The sequence below is a fragment of the Pelecanus crispus genome, unplaced genomic scaffold (assembly GCF_030463565.1).
Source record: "Pelecanus crispus isolate bPelCri1 unplaced genomic scaffold, bPelCri1.pri SCAFFOLD_91, whole genome shotgun sequence".
In the NCBI taxonomy this organism is placed as follows: Eukaryota; Metazoa; Chordata; class Aves; order Pelecaniformes; family Pelecanidae; genus Pelecanus; species Pelecanus crispus.
In genome coordinates, this window is record NW_027461499.1 from 177,499 (window position 1) to 204,638 (window position 27,140).

The following is a 27,140-nucleotide window of genomic DNA, read 5'->3' on the forward strand; positions in this document are numbered from 1 at the left end:
TGAGCAAGAAAAAGGGATAGAGAAAGAGAAGGAAGGAAGGAGGGAGATAGGAAGGCAGGGACACGGAGTGGCACGTACAGGCGCAGAGAAGAAAAGGACGCTAGGGAACAGGTCAGAGCAATTGTGGGGAAAAAGGGATAGATGCCGATCAGGAGAAAGAGATGGAATAGTGTCCTGGTTTCGGCTGGGATAGAGTTAATTTTCTTCCTAGCAGCAGGCATAGTGCTGTGTTTTGGATTTAGTAGGAGAAGAATGTTGATAACATGCTGATGTTTTTAGTTGTTGCCGAGTACTGCTTATGCTAGTCAAGGACTTTTCAGCTTCCCATGCTCTGCCAGGCGCACAAGAAACTGGGAGGGGGCACAGCCAGAATACTTGATCCAAACTGACCAAAGGGCTATTCCATACCATATGACGTCATGCTCAGTATATAAACTGGGGGGGGTTGGCCGGGGAGCAGCGATCGCTGCTCGGGAACTGTCTGGGTATCGGTCGGCGGGTGGTGAGCAATTGCATTGTGCATCACTTGCTTCGTGTATCATTATTATTATTATCATTATTATACTGTTACTATTAGCATTACTATTTTACTTTATTTCAATTATTAAACTGTTCTTATCTCAGCCCAGGAGTGTTTCTCACTCTTACTCCTCCAATTCTCTCCCCCATCCCATCGGGGTAGGGGGAGTGAGCGAGCAGCTGCGTGGTGCTTAGTTGCTGGCTGGGGCTAAACCACGACAGTCCTTTTTGGCGCCCAACGTGGGGCTCGAAGGGTTCGAGATAACAACAGATTAACCAGAGTGTATTAAGGAGTCTGTTAACAGTTGCCGGTCACGATATTAGTTCTTCTGATCTGCACCATGTTCTTTTTTTTTGCAGCATGCGTTAAAGCTTGCTGTCAGTTTGTGTAGTGTGCTATGCTCTGCAGTGATTCATGATCTTTTGCTTGGGAGGCTCCTTATCAAAACCCTGACCTTGAGCATTCTTTGGTATTTGGGTTTCATACAGAAGTCACTACTGTACTTCGGGTACTATCTTATAGAGAGAGTTAGCAATTATACTTCTTACTCTGAGAGGCTTGTTGTGGAGGAAATACAGAATGGCACCTTTGCTGCTTTCTTCTATGATGTTTCCTCCTTCATTACAACAACTTTCCTGTATCTTGAACATCCCTGGGCAGTTAAGATACTTCTATTGATAATTCTTGGGAATGTTGTTTCCGTTTTGATAAAGGTCAGTAAGCAGTTTAAAAATACCATCCAGAGATCTACCCCAAGGCTGGATAGTTATGAGTGGCAGGGTGTGTGGGATCGTATGCGCAAGTACCTAGGGCAGTGGGGACCTCCAGTGTTTTGGAACTTCACCCCTGAACAAGTGCAGAATCCTGAAGAATTAGTAAAGTATTTGGAAGAAGTATGTTGTCACCCTGGTAGCTCCAGAGAGACACAAATCATTGCAACATGCTGGGGACTGGCCCATGCCTATCGAGCCGTGGTCAACGCTAATCAGTACCCTCAAAAGAAAGAGAAGGTCTCTGGATCTGATGACAAAACAACAAGCACTGTGGCTACTCAAACCCCCACTACAGGCCCTGCGGCTACTCCAACCCCCACTACAGGCCTTGCAGCTACTCAAACCCCTGCCCCAGGCACTGTGGCTACTCCAGCCACAGCCATGAGCACTGCGGCTACTCCAACCCCAGTGACAGACACTGTGGCTAAACCAGAGAACCAACCTGCGCCGGTATCAGTTGCCCCTATACAGAAGAAAAAATACACGAGGAAATCAGTTCGTTTAGTAAGGGATGAAGATGAACCAGGGCCATCACGAGAACCAGAGGAGGAAGAACCCATAAATGAGATGGTGACCACCCGATCCCTATCCCTGAGTGAGCTGCGAGATATGCGAAAAGATTTCGGTCGTCATCCAGGCGAGCACATCATCACCTGGCTGCTCCGATGCTGGGATAACGGGGCCAGTAGCCTGGATTTAGAGGGTAGGGAAGCCAAGCAGCTGGGATCCCTTTCCAGGGAAGGGGGCATTGACAAAGCAATTGGAAAAGGGGCAAAACCGCTCAGCCTCTGGAGGCGACTTCTGTCAAGCGTGAAGGAAAGGTATCCCTTCAAGGAGGATGTTTTATACCGCCCAAGCAAATGGACCACCGTAGAGAAAGGTATCCAGTACCTGAGGGAATTAGGCGTGCTGGAGGTGATTTACAGTGACCTGAATGATGAGCGGTTAACCAAAGACCCAGATGAAGTCAGGTGCACACAATCCATGTGGCGGAAGGTGGTACGGAGCGCACCAGCATCGTATTCCAACTCGTTGGCAATACTAGCCTGGAAAGACGACGAGGCACCAACGGTGGATGAAGTGGCTAGACAACTCCGGGACTACGAAGAAAAGCTCTCTTCCTCCCTACGGGCCTGTGTCTCGGCTGTGGAAAAACTGTGCCAAGAATTCCAACAACTCAGAGAGGATCTGTCCTACTCCCCACCTGCACGGACCAGTGTCTCAGCCATTAGGAGTCAACGTCCCTATGCTCAAGAGAGAGGATACAGAGGATACACACCACGGGGCACCCTGTGGTTTTACCTGCGTGATTATGGAGAGGACATGAGGAAGTGGGATGGAAAACCCACCTCAACCTTAGAGGCACGGGTGCGTGAGTTGCAAGGAAAAACTATTAGAAAAGGCGGTTCTCCCAGGAAAATTGCAGCTCCAGTTTCCAGTGAGCAGTTCCCGAGACAGAGTAAGAGGGCTAATTTTACTTCCGACCTTGATCAGGGGACTTTTGATTCACATTTACAGGAAGTGAACAGCGAATACTGTGACCAGTGTTAGAGGGGCCTTGCCTCCAGCCAGGTGGAGGAAAGGGACAACCGGGTTTACTGGACTGTGTGGATTTGATGGCCTGGAACGTCAGACCCACAGGAGTATAAGGCTCTAGTGGACACTGGTGCACAGTGCACGCTAATGCCATCAAACTATAGAGGGGCAGAACCCATTTGTATTTCTGGAGTGACAGGGGGATCCCAACAGCTCACTGTACTGGAAGCTGAAGTGAGCCGAACTGGGAATGAGTGGCAAAAGCACCCCATTGTGACTGGCCCAGATGCTCCGTGCATCCTTGGCATAGACTACCTCAGGAGAGGGTATTTCAAGGACCCAAAAGGGTACCGGTGGGCTTTTGGTATAGCTGCTTTGGAGACAGAGGAAATTAAACAGTTGTCCACCTTGCCCGGTCTCTCAGAGGACCCTTCGATTGTAGGGTTGCTGAAGGTTGAGGAACAACAGGTGCCGATCGCTACCACAACTGTGCACAGGCGGCAATATCGCACCAACCGAGACTCCCTGATTCCCATCCATAACCTGATTCGTCGACTGGAGAGCCAGGGAGTGATCAGCAAGACTCGCTCACCCTTTAACAGTCCCACATGGCCGGTGCGAAAGTCTAATGGGGAGTGGAGACTAACAGTGGACTATCGTGGCCTGAACAAAGTTACACCGCCGCTGAGTGCTGCCGTGCCAGACATGCTAGAACTTCAATAGGAAGTGGAGTCAAAGGCAGCTAGGTGGTATGCCACAATTGATATTGCTAATGCATTTTTCTCCATCCCTTTGGCAGCAGAGTGCAGACCCCAGTTTGCTTTTACCTGGAGGGGTGTTCAGTACACCTGGAACCGACTGCCCCAGGGGTGGAAGCACAGCCCCACCATTTGCCATGGACTGATCCAGACAGCACTGGAACAGGGTGAAGCTCCAGAACATCTGCAGTACATTGATGACATCATTGTGTGGGGCAACACAGCAGAAGATGTTTTTGAGAAGGGAAAGAAAATAGTCCAAATCCTTCTGAAGGCTGGTTTTGCCATAAAACAGAGTAAGGTCAAGGGACCTGCACAGGAGATCCAGTTTTTAGGAATAAAATGGCAAGATGGACGTCGTCAGATCCCAATGGATGTGATCAACAAAATAACAGCTATGTCCCCACCAACTAGCAAAAAGGAAACACAAGCTTTCTTAGGCGTTGTGGGGTTTTGGAGAATGCATATTCCAAATTACAGCCAGATCGTAAGCCCTCTCTATCAAGTGACCCAGAAGAAGAATGAATTCAAATGGGGCCCTGAGCAACAACAAGCCTTTGAACAAATTAAACGTGAGATAGTTCATGCAGTAGCCCTTGGGCCAGTCCGGGCAGGGCAGGATATTAAAAATGTGCTCTACACTGCAGCCGGGGAGAATGGCCCTACCTGGAGCCTCTGGCAGAAAGCACCAGGGGAGACTCGAGGTCGACCCCGAGGGTTTTGGAGTCGGGGATACAGAGGATCCGAAGCCCGCTATACTCCAACTGAGAAGGAGATACTGGCAGCATATGAAGGGGTTCGAGCTGCTTCAGAAGTGGTTGGTACTGAAGCACAGCTCCTGCTGGCACCCCGACTGCCGGTGTTGGGCTGGATGTTCAAAGGGAGGGTCCCCTCTACACATCATGCAACTGATGCTACATGGAGTAAGTGGGTTGCATTGATCACACAACGGGCTCGAATAGGAAACCCCAGTCGCCCAGGAATCTTGGAAGTGATCATGGACTGGCCAGAAGGAAAAAACCTTAGAATATCACCAGAGGAGGAGGTGACACGTGCTGAAGAGGCCCCACTGTATAATAAATTGCCAGAAAATGAAAAGCAATATGCCCTGTTCACTGATGGGTCCTGTCGTCTCGTGGGAAAGCATCGGAGGTGGAAAGCTGCTGTATGGTGTCCTGGTTTCGGCTGGGATAGAGTTAATTTTCTTCCTAGCAGCAGGCATAGTGCTGTGTTTTGGATTTAGTAGGAGAAGAATGTTGATAACATGCTGATGTTTTTAGTTGTTGCTGAGTACTGCTTATGCTAGTCAAGGACTTTTTCAGCTTCCCATGCTCTGCCAGGCGCACAAGAAACTGGGAGGGGGCACAGCCAGAATACTTGATCCAAACTGACCAAAGGGCTATTCCATACCATATGACGTCATGCTCAGTATAGAAACTGGGGGGGGGTTGGCCGGGGAGCAGCGATCGCTGCTCGGGAACTGTCTGGGTATCGGTCGGCGGGTGGTGAGCAATTGCATTGTGCATCACTTGCTTCGTGTATCATTATTATTATTACCATTATTATACTGTTACTATTAGCATTACTATTTTACTTTATTTCAATTATTAAACTGTTCTTATCTCAACCCAGGAGTGTTTCTCACTCTTACTCCTCCAATTCTCTCCCCCATCCCATCGGGGTAGGGGGAGTGAGCGAGCGGCTGCATGGTACTGAGTTGCTGGCTGGGGCTAAACCACGACAATGGAGTCCTATACGACAAGTCGCAGAAACTGCTGAAGGAGAAGGGGAGTCGAGTCAGTTTGCAGAGGTGAAAGCCATCCAGCTGGCTTTAGATATTGCTGAAAGAGAAAAGTGGCCAGTCCTTTATCTCTATACTGACTCATGGATGGTGGCAAATGCCCTGTGGGGGTGGCTGCAGCAATGGCAGCAGAGCAACTGGCAGCGCAGAGGCAAACCAATCTGGGCTGCCGCATTGTGGCAAGATATTGCTGCCCGGGTAGAGAACCTGGTTGTAAAAGTTCGTCACGTAGATGCTCATGTACCTAAGAGTCGGGCCACTGAAGAACATCAAAACAACCAGCAAGTAGATCAGGCTGCTAAGATTGAAGTGGCTCAGGTGGATTTGGACTGGCAACATAAGGGTGAATTATTTATAGCTCGGTGGGCCCATGACGCCTCAGGCCATCAAGGAAGGGATGCAACGTATAAATGGGCTCGTGATCGAGGGGTGGACTTAACTATGGACAGTATTGCACAGGTTATTCATGAGTGTGAAACATGCGCTGCAATCAAGCAAGCCAAGCAGTTCAAGCCCCTTGGGTATAGTGAACGATGGCTGAAATATAAATATGGGGAGGCCTGGCAGATTGATTACATCACGCTCCCACAGACCCGCCAAGGCAAGCGCTATGTGCTCACCATGGTGGAAGCAACCACCGGATGGTTGGAAACATATCCCGTGCCCCATGCCACCGCCCGGAACACCATCCTGGGCCTTGAAAAGCAAGTCCTGTGGCGACATGGCACCCCAGAAAGAATTGAGTCAGACAACGGGACTCATTTCCGAAACAACCTCATAGACACCTGGGCCAAAGAGCACGGCATTGAGTGGGTGCATCACATCCCTTACCATGCACCAGCCTCCGGGAAAATTGAGCGATACAATGGATTGTTAAAGACTACCCTGAGAGCAATGGGTGGTGGGACGTTTAAACATTGGGATACGCATTTAGCAAAAGCCACCTGGTTAGTCAACACCAGGGGATCTGCCAATCGAGCTGGCCCTGCCCAATCAAAACTTCTACGTACTGTAGAAGGAGATAAAGTTCCTGTAGTGCACATGAAAAATATGCTGGGGAAGACAGTCTGGGTTACTTTCCCCTCTGGCAAAGGCAAACCCATTCGTGGGATTGCTTTTGCTCAAGGACCTGGGTGCACTTGGTGGGTGATGCGAAAGGATGGGGAAGCCCAATGTGTACCTCAAGGCAATTTGATTTTGGGTGAAAATAGCTAATGAACTGAATTGTATAATATTAATTGCTTTATAATACTGTATGTTATCTCTTAACTATATGTTATCTCTTAACTGCATGTTAATATAATAATATAGTAGGTTAATATTAAGTATATAATACTATATATTATGATTGCTATATGCCGCATCAATGGTATTGCAGTAAGAATTGCCCAGCTTAATGAAAATGAACTTTGATGAAACCATGTTGGAATGAGAACTGACTTCAGCATGCAACAGTCCAACACTGCACACCACCTCTCCTGCTCTGAAAGACTGTGATGACAGATGGAACCCAAAGTCATGGGCTAAATGAACTCAAAGGACATTTTAGAGGGATGGGCCATAGACGAAGGGAATGATATCTGTGCGTATATCAAGATAGGGAAAGCGGTGGTGATTAATTGGAACACATTGGAAAGGGGAGGGCCTGTGCATGACGTAGATGGTATAGAATAAGGGGTGGATACTGTCCTGGTTTCGGCTGGGATAGAGTTAATTTTCTTCCTAGCAGCAGGCATAGTGCTGTGTTTTGGATTTAGTAGGAGAAGAATGTTGATAACATGCTGATGTTTTAGTTGTTGCTGAGTACTGCTTATGCTAGTCAAGGACTTTTCAGCTTCCCATGCTCTGCCAGGTGCACAAGAAACTGGGAGGGGGCACAGCCAGAACAGTTGATCCAAACTGACCAAAGGGCTATTCCATACCATATGACGTCATGCTCAGTATAGAAACTGGGGGGGGGTTGGCCGGGGAGCAGCGATCGCTGCTCGGGAACTGTCTGGGTATCGGTCGGCGGGTGGTGAGCAATTGCATTGTGCATCACTTGCTTCGTGTATCATTATTATTATTATCATTATTATACTGTTACTATTAGCATTACTATTTTACTTTATTTCAATTATTAAACTGTTCTTATCTCAACCCAGGAGTGTTTCTCACTCTTACTCCTCCAATTCTCTCCCCCATCCCATCGGGGTAGGGGGAGTGAGCGAGCGGCTGCGTGGTGCTTAGTTGCTGGCTGGGGCTAAACCACGACAAATAGGAAAAAACCCCAATGGTTGCAGGACAGAGACAGAGGATGAAAAAAAACAGGGAGAGGCAGCAGGAGGGAAGAACAGAGAGGCAAGGAGAGATAAAGGGACTGGGACGCGCAAGAGGGGAGGCTGGGCCCCGAGGGCCCGGGACTCACCACAGCTCTCGCTCTCAGCGCTGCCAGGGGAATTTCCCAGTTCAGACGCTTCCTTCTCCTTCTCTCCTCCCTTCCTCTTCTGTAACTCCGGTCGCTTGGCTGTCCTCCACCTAAGAGAATACACGGGTCTCTTACAGCTCTCACGAGACAAGACTGCCTAGACGCGTAGCCTCGCGCGCTCGTGCGCTCTGCAACTACAAAGAGGGATCCTTCCTCGCCCGCAGAGGCAGGCGCTTTCTTGCCCGCAGCGGGAGGCAGCTGCCGGCTGCACCCTCTTTAGCGTATTCTTCAGCTGCTTTACCTGTCTCTGCCCTCGCCAGCTTCAGCCACAGCAGCTCTCCTCCACGGCCAGCAAGCGCTCCGCCTGCCCCTGTTCTCCCCCACACCGCTAGGAGTGCGAGGCCAGGCACAGACAACCCACGCCAGCCTGAACCTGGGGCAGTCAACAGCATCTCCAGGGGAAGAACGGGCAACCGTGTCCTCAGCGTGGCCTCTGGAAGGGGGAAAGAATAACCAGTGGCCATTATTACCAGAGCCTGCCCCCGGCCACAGCCCCTCCTTATGCAGGGGCTTCTGCAGACACCGCTCCTTCCCTGCACTGCTGCTATCGGTACCGCATTAAGGGAGAATCCAGCGCGTTCGAGGGCCAGCTTCCAGCCTTCGCGACAGGCCTTGGGGGTGATCTAGGGCTACGGGACAGGCTTCGGGGCAGGTGCTGGAGCTGGGGGCAGCTGCACGGGCTCAGTGGGCCCGGGGGGGGGGGGGCTCAGGGGGAGCCCTGGCGAGTTGGGGACGTGCCCGCCGTCGGCGCCAGCGGCATGTCCTCCTCCTTCCCTCCTACCGCCGCTCTCTCTCGGGGAACTCCCCGGGGCTGCCCCGACCCCGCTCGCCCCCAGCTGCCCGGCAGCCTGCCGCAGCGGCACCTTTGAAGCTTCCCCTCCCGCCACCCCCGGGAGCCCGGCGGGCAGCAGACACCCCTGCACCCACCAAAGGGGCTCGCTCACATCACATCACATCACATCACATCACATCACATCACATCGCCGCTGCTCCTGGCCCTCACCCGCCACCGGCAATCGCGCCCGCCGCGCCGCCATGCCGCTCCCGCACACCGCGCACGCGCCGGACACCGACGGCGCGCCGGAGGGGCCACACCCGGCGCGCGAACGCCGGGACGCAGCACCGCGATTCGGCCACCAGGCTGCCGCGTGACTGGGCCGTGCCGCGAAAACTACAGCTCCCGGCATGCCCCGCGCAGGCAACAACATGGCCGACCGCAAGCCCCTTTCCCAGCACCGCAGCTGCCGGCACGCCGCCAGAGGCAGCCGGCCCCGCTTTCTCCCTTCCGGGGACGCCGCCGTTCCCCCCGCCCGCCGGCGCCCCCGGGAGCCCTGCCGAGCCCTCGGCGCAGCCCCGCGCTCCTCAGGCAGCCCCCGCCGCCCGGCTCCGGCACACGGCGCGGCACCCCCACACGCCCCGGCTCCCCTCGCCGCCAGCTGCGACACGACACGACACGACACGACACGACGAGGCAGCCCCGCACCCCCCCGCAGGCACCGTCGCCCTCCCGGTCCATCGCCCGGCCCCTGCTCACCTTCTCCCTCGGTGCAGGTGCAGCCACAGCCCGGCGACCGCTCCACTCCTCCCCTTGCCTCACACCGGCCCTTCCACGGCCCCCCGGGGCAGGGCAGCACCGGCAGCACCAGCCCCTCCACCGGCAGCCACCCCTTTACAGGGAGGGGCCCTGGCCATCAGCCTCACTGCCCGCACCTGGGGCTCCTCCAGCCCCGGCCCACAGCTGGAGCCCAGCAGGAACAGGGGGCCATTGCCTGACCCCCACAGCGTGTCACCTCCTACCCTGGGCCCCATCACAGCCCCTTGCCTGGTGCAAAGGGAGCGCAAATTCAGCCGGCGAGTGTTTATTCAGTCACACACACGTAACAAGTCCCGGGAGCGAGTCTGCTCCGGGGCTCAGGGCCCCCGACACTCCCCCTGCCCCTGGGACACCCTGGCAGTGGTTCCGGGAGCCACGCTCGTCAGTTCGGCGGGGAACGGACAGAGGTGGGGGACGCCAAAAATGAGGAGCGGGGCGCTGGACGGCGGGGGGAGAGAGAAAGCACGAGGCAGGGAATGGGACAGCAAGAGAAGGACGGGGACGAGGGAGCCCGACAGAGGTGGAGAAAGAAGCAGCAGGGAGAGAGGCTGCAGAAAGGGGGAGAGGGAGCTGGACAGACACTGACAAAGAGGGACGGGGAGCAGGATGGAGATGCGGGAGAAACCTGGGACGGGCAGCAAGACAGAGAGGGAGGAGAGAAGAACAGGGGCAGGAAGCTGGACCGAGAGACATGGGGAAAGACAAAAAAGCAGCGGCAAGAGCATGGCAGAGAGGGAGGAATGAAACAACAGGGACAGGGAACCAGGACAGCGAACAACGGAGGGAAGGGCCCGGGAGGGTGCGTGGGATGACAACACAAACCAAACCCCGCAGCTACACGCTGCAGGGCGAAGAGGGAAGAATAAAGAAATAGGGACAGGGAGCTGGAAAAAAAAGAGAGCAGGAGAGCAAAAAGGGTAGCAATGTGTACAGAAAGAAGAGGGGGGGGCAATTCTAAAATAGGGTCCGCGGGGAGCCAGAGACAGTGAGATGGACAAAGGACAAAAGCGACAGCCTACAGGGCGGAGAACAAGGAATCCACGAAAAGGGGCAGAGAGCTGGCCAGAGAGAGACGGAGAAAGGCAAGCAAATAGCGTGGAGCTACGGGACAGAAAACGTGAAATGAAAACACAAAGAGAGGGAGCCCGGCAGAGAGAGACTGAGGGGAAAAATCCAGACCGCAACCCACATTCCCCAGTTCCCCTGCGCTGCTCGGGACGAGGGAGGTAGAGAAATCGGGAGTGAAGTTGAGCCCGGGAAGAAGGGAGGGGGTGGGGGGAAGGTGTTTTAAGATTTAGGTGTTTTAAGATTCAGTTCTTATTTCTCATTATCCTACCCCGATTTGATTGGTAATCAATTAGACTGGTTTCCTCAAGTTGAGCCTGTGTTTTGCCCATGACAGTAATTGCTGAGCGATCTCTCCCTGTCCTTATCTCAACCCACGAGCTTTTCATTCTATTTTTTCTCTCCGCTGTCCAGCTGAAGAGGGGAGCGACAGAGCACCTTTGGTGGGCGCCTGGCATCCAGCCACGGGGGTACCGGCACGGACACAGAGAGATGGAGAAAAGGAAAAAGCGAAGGGCTACACAGCAGAGAGGAAGGAATTAAAAAACAGGGATGGGAAGCGAAAAAAGAGCGAGATGGAGAAGGGGGCGGGGGGGAGCCAGCGACGGCAAAAATAGTGACGGGCTACAGGACACAGAGGCAGGAATGCAAAAGTAGCGGCCGGGTGCCGGGCAGAGAGAGACACAGAAGGAAAAAACTAGCCATGGGCTACAGGGCAGAGAGAGGGAGGACCTAAAAGATGGGGACAGGCAGATGCTCAGAGCGAGATGCAGAAAGGAGGTACAGGGGAGAAGGGGGCGGGGAGGGGGGGGGGGGGGGCAGAAATTAACCCCCACAAAAAATTGCAGTGGCGTGGGAAAGTGAGGGCGCCAGGGGCGGGGCAGGGAGGCAACCAGACACACGGGAAGGGAGACAGGGCCCCGAGGGCCCAGGACTCACCGCAGCCTTCGCTCTCGGGAGAATTTGCCAGCTCGGACGCTTCCTTCTCCCTTCCTCTTCTGTAACTCCGGTCGCTTGGCTGTCCTCCACCTAAGAGGATACGGGGCTGTCTTACAGCTCTCACGAGACAAGGCTTCCTAGACGTGGCCTTGCTTGCTTCCTTGCTTGCTCGCTCGCTCACGCGCTACACGACTACAAAGCGGGATCCTTCCTCACCCGCAGAGGCAGGCGCTCTCTTGCCTGCAGCGGGAGGCAGCTGCCGGCTGCACCCTCTTTATTTTATTCTTTGGCTGTTTTACCTGTCTCCGGCCTCCCCAGATTCAGCCGCGGCAGCTCCCGGCCACAGCCAGGAAGCGCTCCGCCTGCCCCTTTTCACCCGTGCCGCCAGGACAATGGGGCCAAAGGCGAAAACCATGCAAGTCCGAGCCAGGGACAGTCAACGACGTCCCCGGAGAGGAACCAACAAGTGAGTCCTCAGCACCGCCCCTGCGAGACAGAAAGAACAAGCCCCCATTTATCCACAGCGATGACTGACCGACTCTAGCTGCACCTGGGGATGCGATGGGGAGCAGGACAGAGCAACGGAAAGAAAAAATAAGACGAGGGAGAAAGACAGAGGAGCAGAGAAAGAAAGGCACAGGGAAAAGGACAGCCAGATGCACGCATCGCTAAAAAAAAGGCACGAGGAGCCCCGCAGGGACACAGCAGAAGAACAAACAGGGTCGGGGAGCAGGCCAGAGGGAGAGAAAGTGACGAGCGGGGAGCCCAACAGCCAGATCGAGAGAGAACCCGCATGAGAGCAATAAGGGAGGGAGAAAGAGAAAAGTATAGCGAACGAGCCAGAGGGATTGAGGGGGAAAAGAGAGACATGGATCAGGACAAAGAGAGGGAGAAAGACAAACCAGCGCTGGGCTGCAGGATGAGAAGAAAGGGAGCGGGACAGAGGGGAATAACGGGACGACGAGCTGGGCAGGGGGGGTGTAGCGAGAAACAATGGGACAGGCAGCGGTACGGAGATATACAGGCAAAAATTTAGCGGGAGGATGGAGGGCAGAGAGAAGAAAAGAAACGGGACAGGGAGCAGGGCGCAGATTAAGAAAGAATCATGAGAGACAGGGAGAGAGACAGGACCAAGGCTGACAAAGGGATAGGGAGAGAAAGAGAAGGAAGGTAGGAGAGCGATAGGAAGGCAGGGACACGGAGCAGCACGTACAGGCGCAGCGAGGAAGAGAACGCCAGGGAACAGGCCAGAGAAAGTCGGGGCGCGGTAAAGAGACAGATACAGATCAGGACAAAGAGATGGAAAAAGGAAAAAACCAGCGATGGGCTGCAGGAGCAAGACGGAGCACCCTGCCGCGCTGCAGCGGCAGCCAAGGCTGCAGCGGCGCTGCTGCCGACCCGCGCGGTGCCAGCGCTGCAGGAACCACGCTCGCCCAGGGCCAGCACCGGCGCTGCTGTTCCGCCTCGTGCGCGCCGAGAGCACGGCCGGGGGCGGCAGCGGCGTTTCCTTACCGGCGGGCAGCGCCGAGCACGGCGGCATCGCCCCGCAGGTGCGGCGGCATCGCGTGGCTGTTACCGACGGACGGCACTGCCGAGCACATGGACGCACCCCCGCATGTGCGGCTGCCGAGCTGCAGTGCTCACCGGACGGCAGCAGCATCTTGAAAGTTCTTTTCTGATTATTTCGTAGAATGAGACATGAATAAAAAGTGAGAAAACTCATGGGTTGAGATGAAAAGAGTTCAACCGCCAACCACCAGTAAGGCAAAGAGACCCTCTTTTTTAAGGCAAAGAGACCCCTGCGGCCTGTGACCCCCTCGATGTCCCCCTCTGACGTCCCCCATCCCTCCTGTGACCCTCCAATGTCCCCCTGTACCACCTATGACCTCCCTGATGTCCCCCCCATGACCCCCAATCTCCCCCTGTCCTCCCGTGACCCCTGATGTCCCCCCATGACCCCCCAATCTCCCCCTGTACCCCCATGACCCCCCCATATGCCACAGGGAGCACAACCCTTGTACGAGACAGTGGAGAAACCACAGAGACAGCTAGGGGTGGCTCCCAGGGCGCTGGGGGAATTTGGGGGGGGCACGGAGCCCCCTCCTGCCATGGGGAGCACAACCCTTACAGGAGGCACTAGAGAATCCCCGGGCGTAGCTGCGGGGGGGTGGGTGTGAGGGGGTGTTCGGGGGGGTCCCCGACTCACGGGGGGCCCCAGGACGTAGAAGTAGGGGGCGAAGCCGTGGACGTGGAGGCAGACGCTGGTGCCGGCTGCCGTCACCCCGAACATGCGGAGGACGGGGACGGGGCCGTGGGTGGCCCCCGGCATCCCGGGGAGGGGGGACCCTGGGAGGAGGGGGGGGGCACAGCTGGGTGAACCCCCCCGAACTGGGGAGACGGGGCGGCGGGGGGCGTACAGCGGCATCACCCCCCCAGCAGGGGGGAGGTTCGTTGCCCCCCTGGGACCCAGCGGTGCCCCCCTGAGGGACCCATGGGTCGGAGTGGCCCCCCGAGGGCAATTCCCGCCTCCCTTCGGCACTCCCCGATTCCCTTCGGCACTCGCCGCCGCCCTTCGGCGATTCCCGGCACTCTTCGGCGATTCCCGGCACTCTTCGGCGATTCCCGGCACTCTTCGGCGCTCGCCGCCGCCCTTCGGCGATTCCCGGCACTCTTCGGCGCTCGCCGCCGCCCTTCGGCGATTCCCGGCACTCTTCGGCGCTCGCCGCCGCCCTTCGGCGATTCCCGGCACTCTTCGGGCGCTCGCCGCCGCCCTTCGGCGATTCCCGGCACCCTTCGGCACCCGCCGCCGCCCTTCGGCGACTCCCGGCACCCTTCGGCGATCGAGCGGGGCTAGGGCTGCAGTACCAAATTTTGGTCACCGGGTGGCAGCACCGAGCCACGGGAAAGAGCCCCACTGCGCATGCGCGGGGCCGGAGCTCCACGACCGCATTTCGCGCACCACGTGGCAGCACAGAGCGCGGCAAAGCGCATGCGCCGGGCTGCCGCTGCAGGACCCGGATGCGAATGAGCAACACGCCGGCGATTCTTGGGCTTCGCTGTTCTCTGTGCACCTGTCCTCACCTCTGCGCTGTCCTCACCTCTGCTCTCCTCATCCCGCCTACACACGAGGAAGGCTTCCTGTGCAGGGCTTCTCGATTAGCTGAGAACACGACGTCGTGTAGTCCGGAACGGCCCTTTAGTCAGCTGGGGTCAGCTGTCCCGCCCGTGCCCCCTCCCAACCCCTCGTGCCCCCCAGCCCGCTCGGCGGCGGGGCGGTACGAGGAGCCGGAAAAGCCTCAGCTCGGTGCAAACGCTGCTCGGCAGTGGCTAGAACACCAGCGTGTCATCAACGCCGTTCCCAGCACTAATCCAAAACAGCGGAGGAGGGAGACGGGGCTGGGAGCGGGGTGCAGGGAAGCGTCTGGGGGGCTGCAAGCAGCGCCCTGAGGGCCCAGAAGCAGAGGGGTTATGGGGGGCTGTGCCCAATATGGTGGGGCGGAGGCGGGGGCACGTCCCCGGGGAAAAACAACTCACCTGGGGGAAAGCCTCGTGCAGGGGGACGCTCGGGTGGAAAGCATTCGGGAGGGCAGGGAGACAGAGGGGGACGGGGAGGAGGACACGGACGGACAAAGGGGTACATGCGGCTGAAAAGGTGCACGGGGGGACACGCGTGGGGATGACCTACGCCAGGGGGTCCGCCCAGGGTAATCCACAGCAGATAACTCACCTGGGGCAACCCGCAGCAGGCGATCCGATCCGCGCCGCATAACTGACCCACACCGGATTCACGCTGGATAACGCTCGGCGGTGCTCCTCAAACTGCCAGCGTTTCACCCCACATTTAGCCCAAATTAGGGGCTGGGGTGTCATGGCTTAGCCCCAGCCAGCAACTCATCACCACGCAGACGCTCGCTCGCTGCCCCTACCCCGATGGGATGGGGGAGGGAATCGGAGGAGTAAGAGTGAGAGACACTCCAGGGTTGAGATAAGAACAGTTTAATAATTGAAATAAAATAAATAATAATATTATAATAAGAGTAATAATAATATCCAAAACAAGTGATGCCCAATGCAATTGCTCACCACCCGCCGACCGATGCCCAGACAGTTCCTGAGCAGCGATCGCTGCTCCCCGGCCAACCCCCCCCAGTTTCTATACTGCCCATGACACTGTATGGTATGGAGTGGCCCTTGGGGGCAGTTGGGATCAACTATTCTGGCTGTGCCCCCTCCCAGCTTCTTGTGCACCTGGCAGAGCATGGGAAGCTGAAAAGTCCTTGACTAGCATAAGCAGTACTCGGCAACAACTAAAAAAATCAGCGTGTTATCAACATTCTTCTCCTACTAAATCCAAAACACAGCACTATGCCTGCTGCTAGGAAGAAAATTAACTCTATCCCAGCCGAAACCAGGACGTGGGGTTTGTTTGGGTTTTGTTCTAGTTTTTGCCTTTCTTTCTTTTTGGCATTTCCACAATAGAAAAACGGCATTTGTTTGCTTTTTCCAAACATATTCAATTCTGGGGTTTTTCAGCGCTTTCCCACAACATAAAAATTGGTGATTCTTGCTTTTGGTGTCATTCTTGAGAAAGAGGGGTTGTTTTGGGCTTTTGGTGGGGTTGTTTTTTTGGTTGCCACCCCCCTCCCCCCCCCTTTCTTTCCGGCTGCACAAATCCAGGTGCCTTTGGCTTTCCCGAGAGCAGCAACGGCTTCAGAAATATTTAGACCAGGAACAAGGGAGAAAAATAAAATAGCTTCATCTCGCGCACAGAAAAGCGGCAGACAAAGGGTTGGCATTTAGAGCCTTTACAGAAAACAGGCATTCTCTTTCCATTCCTAAACCCATCTGTTAGGTCGAAATATTGCAACGCTACTACGGCAATACTGAGAGGAGGAAACAACGGCCCCGCCGCTGCACAGCCTATCCTCCCATGCTATTTACGTAGCAGGACGCACAGAGGGAACTATTTTTGCACGCACGACCCCGGCTTTCCCGAAAAATTTATGCTTACCAAAAATAGCCATTTGGAACACATTACCAAACGACATTTGACAATAAAACTTCGATGTCTGACACACGCACATTTCTGGTGACTTGCTATTTGGCTTCTTGTTACTGCTGTTCTTCCTTCAGAAATGCTACTTGTGGCCAAGCGACTCGCTACTGGTTCAAGCATTTACCTTCCTGGTATTACCACCACACGGACACAGGCAAGTAACTTCACTGCTCTTCTGAAACGATCCAAATGAAAATTAGAGCCATGAAAGAGGAGGGAAAGAGCAGAAAAGGAGAGGTCAGGCGGCAACAGAGCCCTGCAGGCTGCCACCGGTCAACACTGCGCTCTTTTTAAAACAAACAAATCAACCAACCAACCAACAAAAACCCAAAAACCCCCCAAACATCAAAACCCAACACACCAAAACCAAGCAACAACAAACCGAAACCATGACCATGTATCTTTTTTTCCTTTCGGAGCTCCTCCCTGTCTCACCATGCTGTCTTGTCAGAGCATGAAGCACAGGCGATCTGTTTCCCCGATGACATTTGCATGTGACGAATACACATTCACAAGTAGCCCAGATCTCTACGACTGGTATCATGCTTATGGTTTTAATAACCATAATTCAGTTTTATCGACTGACGCATTTGTGAGGACACTACTTAAGTTTCAAACGTAGCCTCTCCTTGGCAGGGGGCGGGGGGGGGGAGGTTGGGGGAACCCAAATGTGTTAGAGACTGAAAAAAAATGACAGTTCAGAGCTCCCAACCACGAGGGAGCGGCGAGGAAATTCATGAAAGTGAAGACAAACAGCAGCAACGTTAAGTGAAATTTGGCTTCAATTCTGATCACGTACCTTAGAGACGCTCCAAGTCTACACCTCAGTCCTATGAATGACCAGCCCTTTGTTGGAAGGGCAAACTTTTTTTACTTCAAAGTCCTAGATGGAAGGTTCCATGGAACAGAATGCGGATCGAGCCACGGGACAACACGCCACCAACATTCTAATGAAAGCAAACAAAGAAACAAAAAAAAATCGTATCAAAATCAAGCTTAAGCACCGGTTTCCATCACGTGTCATTCATTATGCTTCTAGTGGCATCTAGCTGCTCAAAAATCAACTATGCCGACACCACATATTACTAAAAATTTAGCGACGCGCAGAAAAATAAAAGGCTATTGCCAACTTGCCCATAAAACTAGTATGAACAAACAGAAGAGAAGCACTTGACCCTACCGAAAGTTACAGGCAGCTCTTAATTTATCCTAGATGAAAGCTTGTTCTTTTACCTGAAAGGAAAACATTTGTGACTCCCAAGGGACCGATGCAGGAACGAGGCATGCTCCGGTAACTGCAATTTTTCATCAGCTTTTCGGCACCGGCAGCACATTTGCCTTTTCTCTGGGTTTGATGCGGAGTATCTGTAGCATCCTCAAACTCACAAAGGTTTCTCAGCCCGACTCACGCCGAGAGCGGCAGAGGCCGCCCAGCCCCAGCGAGGAGCAGCCGGGGATGGGATGGGACCGGGCTGCCTCTACTCGCCCCGGCCAGGCAGGGGCTTGGCCCCAAAACCCCTCAACGACCCCGCTGCAGCGTTTGTCCCAGGGCCGCTTCTGCCCCCGCCAGCCCTGCAGAGAGATGGAGCAAGAAAACGTTGAGTCTGCGAGCAGGACGGAGGGAGAGAGAGATGGGGGGGAGTGGAGGAGAGGAAGAAGAAAGGAGGGACAGAGACAGTGACAGAGAGAAAGAAGCATTGGGGCAGAAGGAGAGACGAAGAAAAAAAGGCAGAGAGGAAGAAAGCTAGGAGATGGGGAGGGTGGGGAAAAAGGACAAGGAGCAGGACACAGCTTGTCCGAGAAAGACAGGGAGCAAGACAAGGCGATACAGAGAGAGAAAAAAGGGAGAGGAAGGCAGGACAAAGCGCAAGACAGGCAAAAATTAGAGCCAGGAAGCAGGACAGAGATGGAGGGAAAAAAGGCCTAGGATGGGTAGCAGGACAGGAGAGAGGGCCGGGGGTGTGGAAACCAGCACCGGGCTGCAGGACAGAGATGGAAAAATTAAAAATAGAGACACAGGGAGCGCGACAGAATGACAGAGAGAGAAAAAACGGACAGAGAGCTGGACAGCATTGGAGGGAAAAAAACAACTGTGATGAGCAGCTGGACAGAGAGATAGGGAGATCCGAAAAGAGAGAGAGGAAAGAAGGGACAGCCAGCTGGACAGGGGGACACAGTTAGAAAGAATGGAAGAGGGAATGGGGCAGAGGGAAAGAAAGACAGAAAAGATAGAGAGAGGAAGCAGGGCAGAGCGATAGCAAGAGGAAAAAAAGAAAGGGACAGAGCGCTGGACAGAGATGGAAAAAAAAGCAGCAGGGACAGAGGACAAGGTGCAGAAAGAGTGACAGGGAGCAGGGCAGATGGGGGGGGGAGGAGGAACAAAACAGGGCAGCAGCAGGATGGAGATGGAGAAGAAAAAAACACCTGGGATGGTCAACAGGACAGAGACAAACATGAATACAGGCAGGGAGTGGGACAAAGGAAGATAGCGAGAAACGACGGGATAAGCAGCGAGACAGAGCAACAGACAAGAATAATGACAATGAGAGGGAGAGAAAGACGAAGACCTTGAGAAGCACAGGGGGTTGGAGAAAGAAAGGGAGGTATTAGGAGCCCTGCGGAGAGACAGAGGACAACACAAACTAGAACAGGAAGCAGACGGTGAGCTGATGAAAAAAAACAGTGACAGTGAGCAAGAAAAAGGGATAGAGAAAGAGAAGGAAGGAAGGAGGGAGATAGGAAGGCAGGGACACGGAGTGGCACGTACAGGCGCAGAGAAGAAAAGGACGCTAGGGAACAGGTCAGAGCAATTGTGGGGAAAAAGGGATAGATGCCGATCAGGAGAAAGAGATGGAATAGTGTCCTGGTTTCGGCTGGGATAGAGTTAATTTTCTTCCTAGCAGCAGGCATAGTGCTGTGTTTTGGATTTAGTAGGAGAAGAATGTTGATAACACGCTGATGTTTTAGTTGTTGCTGAGTACTGCTTATGCTAGTCAAGGACTTTTCAGCTTCCCATGCTCTGCCAGGCGCACAAGAAACTGGGAGGGGGCACAGCCAGAATACTTGATCCAAACTGACCAAAGGGCTATTCCATACCATATGACGTCATGCTCAGTATAGAAACTGGGGGGGGGTTGGCCGGGGAGCAGCGATCGCTGCTTGGGAACTGTCTGGGTATCGGTCGGCGGGTGGTGAGCAATTGCATTGTGCATCACTTGCTTCGTGTATCATTATTATTATTATCATTATTATACTGTTACTATTAGCATTACTATTTTACTTTATTTCAATTATTAAACTGTTCTTATCTCAGCCCAGGAGTGTTTCTCACTCTTACTCCTCCAATTCTCTCCCCCATCCCATCGGGGTAGGGGGAGTGAGCGAGCGGCTGCGTGGTGCTTAGTTGCTGGCTGGGGCTAAACCACGACAGTCCTTTTTGGCGCCCAACGTGGGGCACGAAGGGTTCGAGATAACAACAGATTAACCAGAGTGTATTAAGGAGTCTGTTAACAGTTGCCGGTCACGATATTAGTTCTTCTGATCTGCACCATGTTCTTTTTTTTTGCAGCATGCGTTAAAGCTTGCTGTCAGTTTGTGTAGTGTGCTATGCTCTGCAGTGATTCATGATCTTTTGCTTGGGAGGCTCCTTATCAAAACCCTGACCTTGAGCATTCTTTGGTATTTGGGTTTCATACAGAAGTCACTACTGTACTTCGGGTACTATCTTATAGAGAGAGTTAGCAATTATACTTCTTACTCTGAGAGGCTTGTTGTGGAGGAAATACAGAATGGCACCTTTGCTGCTTTCTTCTATGATGTTTCCTCCTTCATTACAACAACTTTCCTGTATCTTGAACATCCCTGGGCAGTTAAGATACTTCTATTGATAATTCTTGGGAATGTTGTTTCCGTTTTGATAAAGGTCAGTAAGCAGTTTAAAAATACCATCCAGAGATCTACCCCAAGGCTGGATAGTTATGAGTGGCAGGGTGTGTGGGATCGTATGCGCAAGTACCTAGGGCAGTGGGGACCTCCAGTGTTTTGGAACTTCACCCCTGAACAAGTGCAGAATCCTGAAGAATTAGTAAAGTATTTGGAAGAAGTATGTTGTCACCCTGGTAGCTCCAGAGAGACACAAATCATTGCAACATGCTGGGGACTGGCCCATGCCTATCGAGCCGTGGTCAACGCTAATCAGTACCCTCAAAAGAAAGAGAAGGTCTCTGGATCTGATGACAAAACAACAAGCACTGTGGCTACTCAAACCCCCACTACAGGCCCTGCGGCTACTCCAACCCCCACTACAGGCCTTGCAGCTACTCAAACCCCTGCCCCAGGCACTGTGGCTACTCCAGCCACAGCCATGAGCACTGCGGCTACTCCAACCCCAGTGACAGACACTGTGGCTAAACCAGAGAACCAACCTGCGCCGGTATCAGTTGCCCCTATACAGAAGAAAAAATACACGAGGAAATCAGTTCGTTTAGTAAGGGATGAAGATGAACCAGGGCCATCACGAGAACCAGAGGAGGAAGAACCCATAAATGAGATGGTGACCACCCGATCCCTATCCCTGAGTGAGCTGCGAGATATGCGAAAAGATTTCGGTCGTCATCCAGGCGAGCACATCATCACCTGGCTGCTCCGATGCTGGGATAACGGGGCCAGTAGCCTGGATTTAGAGGGTAGGGAAGCCAAGCAGCTGGGATCCCTTTCCAGGGAAGGGGGCATTGACAAAGCAATTGGAAAAGGGGCAAAACCGCTCAGCCTCTGGAGGCGACTTCTGTCAAGCGTGAAGGAAAGGTATCCCTTCAAGGAGGATGTTTTATACCGCCCAAGCAAATGGACCACCGTAGAGAAAGGTATCCAGTACCTGAGGGAATTAGGCGTGCTGGAGGTGATTTACAGTGACCTGAATGATGAGCGGTTAACCAAAGACCCAGATGAAGTCAGGTGCACACAATCCATGTGGCGGAAGGTGGTACGGAGCGCACCAGCATCGTATTCCAACTCGTTGGCAATACTAGCCTGGAAAGACGACGAGGCACCAACGGTGGATGAAGTGGCTAGACAACTCCGGGACTACGAAGAAAAGCTCTCTTCCTCCCTACGGGCCTGTGTCTCGGCTGTGGAAAAACTGTGCCAAGAATTCCAACAACTCAGAGAGGATCTGTCCTACTCCCCACCTGCACGGACCAGTGTCTCAGCCATTAGGAGTCAACGTCCCTATGCTCAAGAGAGAGGATACAGAGGATACACACCACGGGGCACCCTGTGGTTTTACCTGCGTGATTATGGAGAGGACATGAGGAAGTGGGATGGAAAACCCACCTCAACCTTAGAGGCACGGGTGCGTGAGTTGCAAGGAAAAACTATTAGAAAAGGCGGTTCTCCCAGGAAAATTGCAGCTCCAGTTTCCAGTGAGCAGTTCCCGAGACAGAGTAAGAGGGCTAATTTTACTTCCGACCTTGATCAGGGGACTTTTGATTCACATTTACAGGAAGTGAACAGCGAATACTGTGACCAGTGTTAGAGGGGCCTTGCCTCCAGCCAGGTGGAGGAAAGGGACAACCGGGTTTACTGGACTGTGTGGATTTGATGGCCTGGAACGTCAGACCCACAGGAGTATAAGGCTCTAGTGGACACTGGTGCACAGTGCACGCTAATGCCATCAAACTATAGAGGGGCAGAACCCATTTGTATTTCTGGAGTGACAGGGGGATCCCAACAGCTCACTGTACTGGAAGCTGAAGTGAGCCGAACTGGGAATGAGTGGCAAAAGCACCCCATTGTGACTGGCCCAGATGCTCCGTGCATCCTTGGCATAGACTACCTCAGGAGAGGGTATTTCAAGGACCCAAAAGGGTACCGGTGGGCTTTTGGTATAGCTGCTTTGGAGACAGAGGAAATTAAACAGTTGTCCACCTTGCCCGGTCTCTCAGAGGACCCTTCGATTGTAGGGTTGCTGAAGGTTGAGGAACAACAGGTGCCGATCGCTACCACAACTGTGCACAGGCGGCAATATCGCACCAACCGAGACTCCCTGATTCCCATCCATAACCTGATTCGTCGACTGGAGAGCCAGGGAGTGATCAGCAAGACTCGCTCACCCTTTAACAGTCCCACATGGCCGGTGCGAAAGTCTAATGGGGAGTGGAGACTAACAGTGGACTATCGTGGCCTGAACAAAGTTACACCGCCGCTGAGTGCTGCCGTGCCAGACATGCTAGAACTTCAATAGGAAGTGGAGTCAAAGGCAGCTAGGTGGTATGCCACAATTGATATTGCTAATGCATTTTTCTCCATCCCTTTGGCAGCAGAGTGCAGACCCCAGTTTGCTTTTACCTGGAGGGGTGTTCAGTACACCTGGAACCGACTGCCCCAGGGGTGGAAGCACAGCCCCACCATTTGCCATGGACTGATCCAGACAGCACTGGAACAGGGTGAAGCTCCAGAACATCTGCAGTACATTGATGACATCATTGTGTGGGGCAACACAGCAGAAGATGTTTTTGAGAAGGGAAAGAAAATAGTCCAAATCCTTCTGAAGGCTGGTTTTGCCATAAAACAGAGTAAGGTCAAGGGACCTGCACAGGAGATCCAGTTTTTAGGAATAAAATGGCAAGATGGACGTCGTCAGATCCCAATGGATGTGATCAACAAAATAACAGCTATGTCCCCACCAACTAGCAAAAAGGAAACACAAGCTTTCTTAGGCGTTGTGGGGTTTTGGAGAATGCATATTCCAAATTACAGCCAGATCGTAAGCCCTCTCTATCAAGTGACCCGGAAGAAGAATGAATTCAAATGGGGCCCTGAGCAACAACAAGCCTTTGAACAAATTAAACGTGAGATAGTTCATGCAGTAGCCCTTGGGCCAGTCCGGGCAGGGCAGGATATTAAAAATGTGCTCTACACTGCAGCCGGGGAGAATGGCCCTACCTGGAGCCTCTGGCAGAAAGCACCAGGGGAGACTCGAGGTCGACCCCGAGGGTTTTGGAGTCGGGGATACAGAGGATCCGAAGCCCGCTATACTCCAACTGAGAAGGAGATACTGGCAGCATATGAAGGGGTTCGAGCTGCTTCAGAAGTGGTTGGTACTGAAGCACAGCTCCTGCTGGCACCCCGACTGCCGGTGTTGGGCTGGATGTTCAAAGGGAGGGTCCCCTCTACACATCATGCAACTGATGCTACATGGAGTAAGTGGGTTGCATTGATCACACAACGGGCTCGAATAGGAAACCCCAGTCGCCCAGGAATCTTGGAAGTGATCATGGACTGGCCAGAAGGAAAAAACCTTAGAATATCACCAGAGGAGGAGGTGACACGTGCTGAAGAGGCCCCACTGTATAATAAATTGCCAGAAAATGAAAAGCAATATGCCCTGTTCACTGATGGGTCCTGTCGTCTCGTGGGAAAGCATCGGAGGTGGAAAGCTGCTGTATGGTGTCCTGGTTTCGGCTGGGATAGAGTTAATTTTCTTCCTAGCAGCAGGCATAGTGCTGTGTTTTGGATTTAGTAGGAGAAGAATGTTGATAACATGCTGATGTTTTTAGTTGTTGCTGAGTACTGCTTATGCTAGTCAAGGACTTTTTCAGCTTCCCATGCTCTGCCAGGCGCACAAGAAACTGGGAGGGGGCACAGCCAGAATACTTGATCCAAACTGACCAAAGGGCTATTCCATACCATATGACGTCATGCTCAGTATAGAAACTGGGGGGGGGTTGGCCGGGGAGCAGCGATCGCTGCTCGGGAACTGTCTGGGTATCGGTCGGCGGGTGGTGAGCAATTGCATTGTGCATCACTTGCTTCGTGTATCATTATTATTATTACCATTATTATACTGTTACTATTAGCATTACTATTTTACTTTATTTCAATTATTAAACTGTTCTTATCTCAACCCAGGAGTGTTTCTCACTCTTACTCCTCCAATTCTCTCCCCCATCCCATCGGGGTAGGGGGAGTGAGCGAGCGGCTGCATGGTACTGAGTTGCTGGCTGGGGCTAAACCACGACAATGGAGTCCTATACGACAAGTCGCAGAAACTGCTGAAGGAGAAGGGGAGTCGAGTCAGTTTGCAGAGGTGAAAGCCATCCAGCTGGCTTTAGATATTGCTGAAAGAGAAAAGTGGCCAGTCCTTTATCTCTATACTGACTCATGGATGGTGGCAAATGCCCTGTGGGGGTGGCTGCAGCAATGGCAGCAGAGCAACTGGCAGCGCAGAGGCAAACCAATCTGGGCTGCCGCATTGTGGCAAGATATTGCTGCCCGGGTAGAGAACCTGGTTGTAAAAGTTCGTCACGTAGATGCTCATGTACCTAAGAGTCGGGCCACTGAAGAACATCAAAACAACCAGCAAGTAGATCAGGCTGCTAAGATTGAAGTGGCTCAGGTGGATTTGGACTGGCAACATAAGGGTGAATTATTTATAGCTCGGTGGGCCCATGACGCCTCAGGCCATCAAGGAAGGGATGCAACGTATAAATGGGCTCGTGATCGAGGGGTGGACTTAACTATGGACAGTATTGCACAGGTTATTCATGAGTGTGAAACATGCGCTGCAATCAAGCAAGCCAAGCAGTTCAAGCCCCTTGGGTATAGTGAACGATGGCTGAAATATAAATATGGGGAGGCCTGGCAGATTGATTACATCACGCTCCCACAGACCCGCCAAGGCAAGCGCTATGTGCTCACCATGGTGGAAGCAACCACCGGATGGTTGGAAACATATCCCGTGCCCCATGCCACCGCCCGGAACACCATCCTGGGCCTTGAAAAGCAAGTCCTGTGGCGACATGGCACCCCAGAAAGAATTGAGTCAGACAACGGGACTCATTTCCGAAACAACCTCATAGACACCTGGGCCAAAGAGCACGGCATTGAGTGGGTGCATCACATCCCTTACCATGCACCAGCCTCCGGGAAAATTGAGCGATACAATGGATTGTTAAAGACTACCCTGAGAGCAATGGGTGGTGGGACGTTTAAACATTGGGATACGCATTTAGCAAAAGCCACCTGGTTAGTCAACACCAGGGGATCTGCCAATCGAGCTGGCCCTGCCCAATCAAAACTTCTACGTACTGTAGAAGGAGATAAAGTTCCTGTAGTGCACATGAAAAATATGCTGGGGAAGACAGTCTGGGTTACTTTCCCCTCTGGCAAAGGCAAACCCATTCGTGGGATTGCTTTTGCTCAAGGACCTGGGTGCACTTGGTGGGTGATGCGAAAGGATGGGGAAGCCCAATGTGTACCTCAAGGCAATTTGATTTTGGGTGAAAATAGCTAATGAACTGAATTGTATAATATTAATTGCTTTATAATACTGTATGTTATCTCTTAACTATATGTTATCTCTTAACTGCATGTTAATATAATAATATAGTAGGTTAATATTAAGTATATAATACTATATATTATGATTGCTATATGCCGCATCAATGGTATTGCAGTAAGAATTGCCCAGCTTAATGAAAATGAACTTTGATGAAACCATGTTGGAATGAGAACTGACTTCAGCATGCAACAGTCCAACACTGCACACCACCTCTCCTGCTCTGAAAGACTGTGATGACAGATGGAACCCAAAGTCATGGGCTAAATGAACTCAAAGGACATTTTAGAGGGATGGGCCATAGACGAAGGGAATGATATCTGTGCGTATATCAAGATAGGGAAAGCGGTGGTGATTAATTGGAACACATTGGAAAGGGGAGGGCCTGTGCATGACGTAGATGGTATAGAATAAGGGGTGGATACTGTCCTGGTTTCGGCTGGGATAGAGTTAATTTTCTTCCTAGCAGCAGGCATAGTGCTGTGTTTTGGATTTAGTAGGAGAAGAATGTTGATAACATGCTGATGTTTTAGTTGTTGCTGAGTACTGCTTATGCTAGTCAAGGACTTTTCAGCTTCCCATGCTCTGCCAGGTGCACAAGAAACTGGGAGGGGGCACAGCCAGAACAGTTGATCCAAACTGACCAAAGGGCTATTCCATACCATATGACGTCATGCTCAGTATAGAAACTGGGGGGGGGTTGGCCGGGGAGCAGCGATCGCTGCTCGGGAACTGTCTGGGTATCGGTCGGCGGGTGGTGAGCAATTGCATTGTGCATCACTTGCTTCGTGTATCATTATTATTATTATCATTATTATACTGTTACTATTAGCATTACTATTTTACTTTATTTCAATTATTAAACTGTTCTTATCTCAACCCAGGAGTGTTTCTCACTCTTACTCCTCCAATTCTCTCCCCCATCCCATCGGGGTAGGGGGAGTGAGCGAGCGGCTGCGTGGTGCTTAGTTGCTGGCTGGGGCTAAACCACGACAAATAGGAAAAAACCCCAATGGTTGCAGGACAGAGACAGAGGATGAAAAAAAACAGGGAGAGGCAGCAGGAGGGAAGAACAGAGAGGCAAGGAGAGATAAAGGGACTGGGACGCGCAAGAGGGGAGGCTGGGCCCCGAGGGCCCGGGACTCACCACAGCTCTCGCTCTCAGCGCTGCCAGGGGAATTTCCCAGTTCAGACGCTTCCTTCTCCTTCTCTCCTCCCTTCCTCTTCTGTAACTCCGGTCGCTTGGCTGTCCTCCACCTAAGAGAATACACGGGTCTCTTACAGCTCTCACGAG